Genomic DNA, 11,660 nt, shown 5'->3' with positions numbered 1-11,660 from the left:
TGAGCAGCTTTCCTCCCCGGGCCCTTTCCCTGTGATTTTCGCCTCATCTTGGTCCCAGAGCATCGGCCATCTGGGGACTGAGACCCCTGAGACAGCGAGCCCCAAATAAACTTTTCCTCCTCTAAGTTGTTCCAGTTGGATATTTTAGTCACCTCAATGCAAAAGCAGACTAAAACAGTGTTATATTTCAACATATGAATTTGGAGGGGGGACACAGACATTCAGACCACAGCACCCCCCTGCTTTTACTAGATAGTAAACCCAGGAATCATATTATTTCAAATGTGGGCACCCCATTTTCCTCCAGGACAACAAAGCCCTATGTCTAGAGACATCCAATTATAGTCTACATTTATATCACACGATAGCTAAACCAGAGTCCAAGTACCATTTATTAGATCTGCTTGAACTGCAAATAAATGACTGATTAAGCACAAACCCAAACTTTAAGCTGGGACAGACATTTCCAAGAGAAATTTCTAAATCAAACTAGAATTATTGTCTCTCACTATAGGCCAATCAAAGTTTGAAATTGGATAGCTGTGGTAGATTAAAAATGTCTGCAACACTCTTCTACCTCAAAAAGAAACTCTGGCACACGCTGCAGTGTGGGTGAACCTTAAAACATTAAGCTGGGTGAAATAATTCAGTTGCAAAAGGATGAACACTATTTGATTCCACGTAAGTAAGAGTCAAATTCACAAAGGCAGAAAATGGAGTGATAGCTGTCAGGGGTTGAGATGGGGGGAAGGAGGAATTATTGTTTAATGAGTAGAGAGTTCCACTGGGGGAAATTAGAAGAGTTCCTGAGATAGCTGGTGCAACAGCGTAATGTACTTAAATCCACCAAACTGTAATCTTAGAAATGGTTAAATTTACACTATATACATTTATCACAATTAAAAAAAAAGATGGTGGCAAACTCTTTGATACTCCTTCCATTAAAATGTGAAGTCTACTTTTCTTCCTCCTTGAAATTAAGCGGGGCTTGGTGGCTTTCTGAGTTCTTGCAGAAGCTGCAGATCTTCTTAAGAACTTCTTGGAACTCTCACTCTGCATTCTCCGTGGGAAGGGGGAGGATTTGTCCTGATGTGCTAATTTCACAGTGTTGGAGCTACTTTGGTGTGGGTAGAGTCCAGGGATGCTACCAAACATCCTACATTCAACAGGATACCTCATTCCAAATAAAGAAAGGTCCAACCCAATAAGTCAAAAGTGCTAAGACTGAGAATCCCAGTTCTGTTAGCCAGCATCCATGTAAGAACACTTCTGCCCTGAGATCACCATGGTGTAAGTAAACTCAACCTGTCTATGTGCACAGATCATGTGGAGAGAGAGAATGCCTGGACATTTGCAATTGCACAGCCTCGTCAACCTAAGACCAGGCCTGAGAGTAAAGACAAACATTCCAGTCCCAAAAGAACTGATATGGAGAAGATATGACAACCCAACCCTGTGTGGTCACCTCCAGTGGACCAATCCAACACCACGAGCAGTGGGTGCTGTTCCATCGGAGTTCCCTCTGTGCATTAGGGAGCTATCCTTGCTATTTCCTAGCCAAAAAATGGGTGAGCAAGTAGCACAGTTTTTATTTTATGTCACTTAATTTTGAAGCAAATGCTTTCCCAGCAATAGATAGTCAGAGCAACAGCCTTATGATCTCATAGAAGAGATTCGCCTTTAAACCTTGGACTTGGTTTCAGGAAGACTGGAACTAAGCAGATAGTGCAGGATTTATGCAAGATTAACTTCAGTGACCTTACCTGTAAAATGGGGATGTTACTCTAGCCTGCAAAGTACTGAGAAAATGAAAAAAGATCAGATATTTAAAAACACTTAGGATAATACCTGCCCTAATAGGGCTACTCAGTAGTAAGTTTAGATTGGATTTTATCTGGTTTGTCTCACAAATACAAAGCAAAGATAACCTTTTTCTCACACTAGTCCTCCTTCAATATTGAGTAAAATGGTATGAAGTGTTTTTGTCTCAGAAACCCTCATGTAGAGATCCCTTGTAAATCTTTGCCAAGGAGACCTGGGTTGGAGTCCCACTTCTAACCCTTGCTAACTGCCTCCCCTAACATGGTTAATACCTGCTCTGATCTGAAGGTTTGTTTGCATCCTTTGGCATTAGTTGGTTGAAATCCTAACCACCCCCCAGCTGATGGCACTGGGAGTTGGCACTTTGGAGAGGTGATTAGATTATAATGGCAGAGCCTACCTGAATGGGATTAGTGTCCTGAAAAAGAGGCCCCAGAAATCTGCTTTGCTCCTTTACTGTGTGAGGACAGTGACAAGACACCATCTATGGACCAGAAATGGGCCTTCATCAGACATCAAGTCTGCAGGTACCTTCCTTGATCTTGGACTTCTCAGCCTTCAGACCTTTGAGAAATAAATTTCTGTTTCTTATAAACTACCCAGCCTACGGCATTTTGTTATAGTAGCACAACCAAGTAGAACATTATCTCTAAGTCCTCAGGCCCTCTCAAGTATGGTCAAGAGAATAATATATTATTATCCATTTCATAGAGTGATTGGGTGGGTTAAATGAGATAAAGGCACATAAAGCCCCTAGCACAGTTCCGGGCACAAACCAAGCACTCAACAGCATTCTATATCCTGCGGCCGCTGCCTGCCCCACCAACTTACCTGACATCTGGGTATGCCAGCTGCGGGAATGACTTAGACTCTAATTGGTCCCTCCACAACAGTAATAAAATAAACTTTAAATCTGAATTGGTGCCTAAGGAACTGTAACTAGGAAAGAAAAGACAGAGCCATTTCTCCTCCTCGGTAATAATCAAAGCATTTTTTTGCAGCCCAAGGATATTTTCAGAAAGTCAAAGAGGAAAATCCCGTGGCTTCTCCTCAACCAGGACAGGAGCGAGTGTCCTCTGTGAACATGCAGCAAGGACATCCATCCTGAGGCATTGGCGACTCCACCAGCAATTTCACTTCCAGTTTCATCACCCAGAGTTTCAATCGACACAAAAGATTGTTCTGCAAGGTAAAGAGAAGTCTCCATTTGAATCCGGATTTTTCTAGGTTTGAGAAAAAGTATGATTTTAAAAAAAAATTGCTACAAAACCTGTCAGCAAGCAGTCAGGCTGGTCATTGAGATGCAAGTGCTGTTCCCTCTCCCCAGGCTCGTGGAGTAATTATGACCCATGCCCATGCCCTTCTGTCCCCGTGCCCATGCCCTTCTGTCCCCGTGCCCATGCCCTTCTGTCCCCGTGCCCATGCCCTTCTGTCCCTGTGCCCGTGCTCAGGTATTCCTGCAAAACTCTGATCCATGAGACCGGAAAGCAAAAGGCTGCTTCTCCAAGCAAATTGTCCTGATGAAAACCCCAGCAGTGGGATTCTCCAGCCCAAGAAGCCTCCTTAGTGCTGGGGAAAGTAAATGAATGTGTGCAGACGAATTTGATTGGGTTCCTTTGAGAACTGTGAAATGAGGAAGAAAATTCTCGGCATTTTTATTTGAAAGATGGATTCCTGTTCTGGGGCATCATATTTGTGGTTGAAAATGAACCTCAGAATCTGTCTTAAGGAAGATGGCTGAGTTCCACTAATATGCTGCCAGTTCAGAGGAAAATCTCTCTCTCTCTCTCTCTCTCTCTCTCTCTCTCTCTCTCCCTCTCTCTATCTCTATCTCTATCTCTCTCTCATCAGCCACCCAACTATAACCCTACTTTTTTTTCCAGTATGACCTTCATTTAGAGACCTACTAATTCTATACTTTCTTTGGTTTCACAAAACCCCAAGATGCCCAAGAAATCTGTGTTATGAATGAAACAAACAAAAAAAAATTCTGCTATTTTGAGCCATGAAGTATGTGTGTGTGTGTGTGTGTGTTTATATATGATGAATTGTACTGTGTAAACTTTACAGCTTAAAAGGCAAACCCCAGCCAGTGTCCCCATGCTTTCCCCTAATGTTCTTCACTGTGGCACTTGCCACTGACAGACCATGTTTTCTTCACGTTTGTGCTTCTCTTGGGTTTCACCTGATAGAATACAAGCTCCATGAGGTGCGAGTTTCCTGCTTCATTGCTGCTTTCTCCCTGGGGCCAGAACAGTGCCTGCTCCATGGGACCCACCTGCAGAAGTCAGGCCCAGTCTGGAGAGAGACCGCACACTTGCTGTTTAAACAAAAAGAACTATAAAACTTTACTGTAACTCGTATGTTGTCTTATGATGAAATAAACACAGCCAATCTATCAGGTCTAAAAAAAAAAAAGAAAGAAAGAAAGAAAGCGCAAAATAGCTCTTAAGTCAAATTGATAACTTTAAAAAATTTTTAAAGATGATTCCAAGTAACCACATAGGACAAAGGTTGAGATGATTACAACTCAGGTGAAGCTGAGACTCAGACCTCTGCAGAGGGTACACGGCTGGGAGTACGCGGGTGTTTCTGAGCCCAGAGAAGAGCTCTTGAGCTGGGGACCCAGATCCCAGGTCCTCCTGGTGCAATGCCATGGCACCTGCGCTAGAAGCGCTGGAGACTGCAATCCGCATCCTACTGCGGCCGCCAGAGGGAGCTGCTGCACCCGGAGCAGGGGAGCGAGCCAAGTCCCCGGGAAGCCCCAGGAAGCCGCGGGAGGAGCCAGAGTCTCCTCCTTCCCAGAGTCTCCTCCTTCCCCGGCCTGGAAGGTGGGCTGCAGAATCCCAGCCCCAAATCACAAGGCTGACAGTGGAAGGGACTTGTTTGTGCTTAAAATTAATAACTAAAGACAGTTATCAGTAAATAGGTGGAGAAGGAACACCGTGCCAGGAAAGAATGGGGGAAAGAAGAAAAAAGGAAGCAAGAACAGCAGACGGTGGGGCCAGCCAGCCGGGACCCACGGGATTTGGGAAGAAATATCTGATGCCTACCATTCCTGAGCTTCTACCGTGTAAGCCCGATCCACATCTACCCTCCTGTCCTCTGAAGCTGTTTGAAGCAGGATTTACCATTTGTGTTTTATAGATGAGAAAACTGGCAGCCAGAGAGGTTTAGGAGATTCCCAAGGTCACAGTTTGTAAGTGCCGGCGCAGGGATTTGAACCCAGGTCTTTTGAGTCTTAAAGCCATCTCTTCCCATTAAAAGTCAATGGCTAGTGAGTGTTTAGAACGCTGGCATTTCAAAAATTAGGGTTAAAGCAGAAAAAGAATCTTGCCCTAGTCAACTTAAATTTCATCTGCATCCCAGGGTTGATTCTTTGAACTCGTTTCCTAAAGAATGGAAATGGCAGAACCTGCTCTGGTGGGAATCAGTGGGCGACTTATGTGAAACCGTTTTGATGATATCAGAGACATGCAGACGGGGTTTCCCCTGCTATTACCCACAAGTTCTGTCTGGCTGAGGAAATCTCAGTTTTGCTTCAGGAATTGGGGGCTGATTCATGGTTGCTCCCCAGTCCCCAAATGAACATTGACACATCTAAGTTAATCACATTAACTCTATTCTCCTTGCCAGTGTTTGGTTTAGGTATGAACATATATGAACATGTGACATAGCCCCCGTCAAAATTGCTAAAGAATCACTAGAGGGATCCTGTACCCATTTTTCTCACTCTTAAAAATAGGTAATGCATGGACTGCTTATTTTCTACCTGTGAATATGGGAAGGTGAAAATGTGATGCCTGGAGCTGATGCTGTCAACTTGTAACTCTGAGGAGAAGCTATCATCAAAATCCTAAGATCATCATCCTACCTATTGTTATATGAAATAATAACCCCTTTCTGGTTTAAGCCGATTTTAGGCATTCAGGTATTTACCATTATATTTTGAAAAAAGCATTTAAACTGATGGAAAGGATTCTGTTTGGCATATCTTCACAAGGCCAAGGACAAAAGGAAAGCAGAAGCCAGGTTTTATTTTGTTGTTGTTTTGCGTATCTGCTATATCAGCATGCCTAGCCAACCACCTAGAACAAAGTAGGACCTCAGTAAGCGTTTGCTGATTGAATGAATAAACTAATCAATCCTTTAAGACCTAGTTATTGGGTATCACGTGAGAGCCCAGCTCCAACTGAGGGTCCTGGTGATTTCTAGGTGTGCCCTCTACCACTGAACTACATCCCTAGACCAGTCATGGTGATTTTCTGAAGATACAGAAAACCTAGATTGCTCCCAGAGAAACTTCCAAGCTCAGTGGGAAGCAGAAGCATGCAGGGAATTACTAGAGACCAAGTAAATTATGCAAATATTTCCTGAGTGCCCATGTTGGGCCAAGTCTCATATTGAAGGCAAGAAATAACATATGGTATTGGGCAACCAATCAGATGGTTGCAAAGTGTGCATGAAAGGATCGTTGTAGACTGGGATGACCAGGGACCTTCATGGACGAAGTATGTATGTCCGGAATGGGGAGAGCCCATGGGTACAAGAAAGTAAAATGTGCTGTTTTGTATTATTTTGGATTTTCAACAAAGTCACCAAAAGTTGAGGGGGAAAAAAAAAACAGTAATTGACAAGTACTGTCACATCCTAGCAGCAGGTACCAGATCGTCTACACAGGACATGTAGACAGAGTAGCCTCCACTGTGTTCTGATCAACAGTTTCTACTGTCCATAAGGACTGAAGCTGAAGAGTAAAGGGGCTGATTTTTTTAAATTTCATGACAATATATTGTGTTCTGAGAAGACCAGCATCTGTATCGAGAGGACACTGCAGGAGACCCCTGGCAAGGCTTCATAAGGAACTCAGAAAAGCTCCCCATGAGAGAAGGAGCCAGCCACTCTGCAGAGGTCACGGGAGAACACCATGTTAGGAGCCCTTTCTCCACGCGTCCTCTCCCTGCTGGCCGAATACGGAGGGACCAAGAACAGGAGCTAGTCCCCAGGGAGGAAATAAAAATGAGGTGAAGTCTCCTGTTGACAAGCCTCAGTCTCCTGGGGACAAGCTATCCTGAAGTGCAGAGAGGGAACTTTAAGCAGAAGACAGAGAGTGAGTGACTACACTGGACTGTGCCAGAATTATATTATTACTCCAGACTCTATCAGACTTGTGTGACTTTTTATTGACCGGAGCTTTTTAATCTCAAGTTAAAGGGGATCTTTATTTACTTTCTAATTCTTACTGTAAAAACTATGGGAACTGCCCACGATTTGTTTAAGAAGGGAAATGTGACTCAGAAGGAAGGTCAAAGAAAACAGGATGCCTTCCAATCAGTAGTTAGAGGTGAGCTCACCATACCAGGGCCAAGACCAGGCCTCCACGGGTCCAGCCCCACGAGCCCCAGCCCACCTGGGCGCTGCCCAACGACCCACCATTCCTTCTTCCTTCATCTTCCTCTGTGGTCTGTATCCACCCTCTTCAGGTCTTGGCCCACCATCCACTAGACTTGCTTGAGATTCTCAACACCTTCCTTGGTCAGCCTTCTGGTTTGCAGGCCAGACCCATCACTTTCCATCTGGTCCATATTGGGCTTTGCCCCTCGAGCTCTGGGTTGGTAACTTGGAATGATGGCGGGCACCTTGAGGCCCTCAGCGGCTGTCCTCCATGTTCCCTCCCTTCGTCCACACCTGTCCTTCCCACTGATGCTGCATCTTTCTGTGCTGTCTGGGAACAGAGGTCCTAGAGTGGTTGTGGGCGCCTCTCCTAAGACTCTCCAGCAACCTCCCACTCTCTCCCTGACTACTGCTGTAGAAGTCCAGCCTTTTAACATGGTGGACACTGAATGAGACCTCACAGAAGTGTGGTGAGGACCACTGCACAGCGAAAAGGAATGCTGGCAGGCATTGGACCCCTCGTGCAGCCAAGGACTCTAGAGTCTTCCTTTCGTTTACTCCTCTTTCAGGAGAGGAGTAAAGTTCAAGTTGTGTCCCTGTGAGGTCAAGGTTCAAGGTTCCCAGAATCTAAGCAACCTGCAAAAGTCCAGGTAACTTGCAGACAGTGAAGCTGAGTCAAAGCCCAGGTCTCCCTGACCTAAGTGCCCTTCTCCCTTTTCAACTGATTGTGCAGAGGAAGTTGCAAGAAGAAGCCAGGTAGGAAGATGGAGAAGTGAACACAGTGTGCAGGCTCCTGCAGACCATCATGGTGGGCACCAGGCAGAGCAGCTGAGATCCAATCAGCAGGCAAATGCATGTTTGGGGGCCCTTATTGAAAGTAGGGAGTATGGAGTTGGGACATAAAAATTAAAAATAAGTCCCCATTTTTAGTGATGGTCTTTGAAGTGGCAGTGTGCCCTGGCTGAGCCCCGTAGAGCCTGGTCATCTGCCTGAGCTCAGTGTCATGTGGAGTTTGGGTTATTGGGCATATTTTGGAATACGGCAGGGGGCAGGGAAGAGAGACAGTGAGACACAGAGATATGCAGAGGAGAGAAAAGAGGGGTACCTGGAGGACAGGAGGGGTCTAATCCTCCATGCACTAGGGGACCACATCCAACTTTCCATGACGAGGTGCTTTGACACCTGAGAGCTCCTGCCCAGGGTGACTGAGCTGAGCAGGCCCAGGGCACGAGGTGCTCCTGGGGTCCTCCCCTCCCACCAAGGAAGCCAGCGGTACTGACCACAGTGAGGTGCCCCAGGGAGCCCAACAAGAAATGGAGTTCATGTGAGGACACCCCTCCGAGTAGGAAGGACGTGGCAGACACCGCAGGAGAACTGGCTCAGAGGTACCTGTGAGACCCTGGGGACTCCCAGGGACACTGGGGGAAGAAAAGGACTCGACCTCACAGGGACACAAGGGCCTGAAAGAGAATTTGGGGTGTGTGTGTGTGTGTGTGTGTGTGTGTTGTGTAAGCTGCAAGGCCCCACATTCAACTGTGAACCCAACCCTATCTGTACCCATGGACTCGTGAGGCCTGGGGACATTAAGTTCCATTATTCCACCAAAGGTTTTAATAAAGGAAAGAAAGAAATGAAGACAGAATGAGAAGAGGAGAGGAGGGGGAACGAGGGAGGGAGAGGGGCAGGTGGAGGGGAGGGGTATGAGAGGGACAGGAGAGGGAAGAGAGCCCCTCCTGCTTGTTCCCCTGGTGTGGCACTGAGGTCCCCCCATACAGATGACTCCCTGGGAGATGCAAGGTTTCTTCCCTTCTCTCAACCAGAGCTAAAGGAGCTGTAATGAGGTTATTAATTCCCCCCAAGAAGCGGAGAGTAATAATTCCCCTGGCTGGCTGCTTGTAGGCTCCGCTTCCACACAAATACATGAAATGCCCAGGCCCCACGATCTGCCCGGCTAATTGAAATGCCAACTTGAAGTTCACTAAATGACTGCCGCTGGGGTCACAGTCATTACCAGCGATTAAATGTTATCCGTGAGGGGACCAGGTGTCAGCCATGTGCTTTAACCCTACACCCACTGCGGGGAAAGAAAACCCCAGACGAATGCTGGTTGGGAAAGGAAGGGAGCCAGGACAGGGCTGGGCTCTGGGCTGGAGCAGGAGGGTGTAGGCTGCAGGAGGCCCAAAGCCCAACTCTCCATACCCAGGACCTCTCTTCCCTGGGCTGGTATAGAACACAGGGATCCAAGGTAGGTGTCAGTGTGGCTTCACTCTTTCTTTCTTCTCACCTGTAAAATGAAGATAATAATGCCTAAGTCTTGGAATTTCCATGAGAATTAAATAAATAAGTCATTTAAATGCCGTGATGAATGTCTGACATATAGCAACTACGAGATGGATTCTGCAACAACAAATCAAAGTCTCAACCAACACACTCAGCCAATCTTTGTGAATTTTCCTATCGAGGAACACTTACAGGGTGCAAAGACAGATATGACCCATAGAGGTAAGCGAAGGGACATTTGTCAAACACACGCCGGGTCCCAGTGGCTGTGCTGTGTCCCATGTAAATCAGAAGCTCAGGTCTCCTTGAGGACCTGAAACTCACCAAACTGTTCCAAACTGTTATTTGGATCAAGGAGCAGTGCACAGCAGGGGACAAGAAGCTGTGTTTCAAAGCCTGTCAGTCTGTCTGCAGGGCCACGTCGTCTCTACCATGGGGCTTTCTATGAGGGAAACATGAAGAGGGTTCAAAAACAATCAAAGAGGAAACTGAGCTCACAGTAAACAAGGTCTCCCAGGGCAGTGCTCATTCCCCGAGAGGCAAGAGCCCCACACTTTGAGGAGGAGGGAGTGTCACCTTGGGTTGGGCATGCCTGTACTGGTTTCCTAGGGGTGACATACCAAATGACCACAAGCCGCGCCCTAAAACAACAGGGATGTGCTCTGTTGGAGTTCCAAAGGCCGGGAGCCCTTTGACCACTTTGCAGCCCTGCTGACCACTCCCTCTGGGGACTCCGGTGGCTCCCAGCAGTCCCTGGCTTCCTTGGGAATATCAGTCCAAGCTTCCCCTCCCCGGCCAAGTTGCTACCACATGTCTCTCTTCTCTCCTAACTTTTATGAGAATGCTTGTCATTGGATTTGGGGTCTACCAAGTATCCAAGACGATCTCATCCCAAGACCTTTCACTTCATAACATCTGCAAAGAACTTTTTTCAACATCAAGTCACATCATACTCACTGGGTCTGGGTATTCAGATGTGGGCTTATTTGGGGGATCCGTGTAACCCACTGCAATGCCCTAAACCTCTGCTAGGTCTGGGACACCCTCTAACCAATCATTCCCTCTCTCTCCCATACCAAGCTCTCTCACTGGCCTGCCCATACCCATGAGCAAGATTCTTCCTTAAAAATCAACCTCCTGACCCTGCCAGAGCCACGCTGCCAGGGACGTGTTCAGGGTAATTCAGAGGGCCATGGGGCTGGCCTGGGCCTGCTCGTCCTCAGAGTCTATGCAGCACCAAAAAAATCCGTGAAAGGTGATGAGCTTTCACTCCACTCAGCTCCCAGGGTCAATGTGAATTTGTGGAGGAGCCAAGGACTCAACTCGAAGAAAGCTTCTCACAGTCCGCCACCATTGCAGGCCGTATACAAGTTGGTGTCAGGAAACATACTCCCCAACTAAGCCCAAGATGCAAAGCTTGATTCACTGGGGGCTAGATAGCTATGAATAGCTCCAAAATGCACCTCCTGGGTTTGTTCCAAGACTTTGGTTACTGGTTTGGCTGGCCTTGTTGGGATCCTTTTCACTAGAGGTTCAAAAATAAAGAAGCTTGTGTATCCCCCTGGTTTCACCAGATTAGCTGCCTCTATCTGTGACCCACAACAAGCCATGGCATTTGCCCGGGTCGCTGGGGAGAAGTTATGTGACTGGGGCTTACAAGGATACACAGTATAGAAGATATGTGGAAGGAGAACAGGAAAATGTGGAGAATTCACCTGGAAAGAAGTAGACAACTCCATGTTCAGCCCATGTTAATCAGTTGTAAGTGAACAGTGGAAACTCCAGACAGCAAATCCGTATTGCTACAGAAAAATGGCAGAGAAGTCAGCATTGGATATAGTAAACTGGCCTTGGTCTGCAGGAAAATCTATAGTAGGCCTTTTCATTATCTTGGGTGATGCCAAACTACAAGTTGAGTGAGCTGAAATCCTTTCACCTAGATATACTGTGCAAGCCTTAGAACTCCTGGTTCTCACATCACTATTGATGGACATAATGAAAATCCAAATTAAAAAAAAAAAAGAATCAACCTCCTATGCGTTTTCTTCATTCTGTAAGAGTTGTCTACACCTCCAGCTCCAACTTCTGCCCACTTGGATCTTGACCCCAGGGAACCCGGCTTTCGCTCTCACTGCTGGACGAACAGTTCTCTCAAAGGTCAACAG

At 46.6% G+C, this 11,660-nt stretch overlaps 1 pseudogene; it reads left to right on the top strand.

The window, feature by feature from the left end:
- Positions 1 to 4,476: 4,476 nt before the first annotated feature.
- On the top strand, positions 4,477 to 11,310 carry LOC107142788 (annotated as a pseudogene).
- The last annotated feature ends 350 nt before the right edge of the window (positions 11,311 to 11,660 follow it).

Source organism: Marmota marmota, unplaced genomic scaffold, assembly GCF_001458135.2.
Source record: "Marmota marmota marmota unplaced genomic scaffold, marMar, whole genome shotgun sequence".
In the NCBI taxonomy this organism is placed as follows: Eukaryota; Metazoa; Chordata; class Mammalia; order Rodentia; family Sciuridae; genus Marmota; species Marmota marmota.
This window is presented reverse-complemented; position numbering and strand designations above follow the sequence as displayed.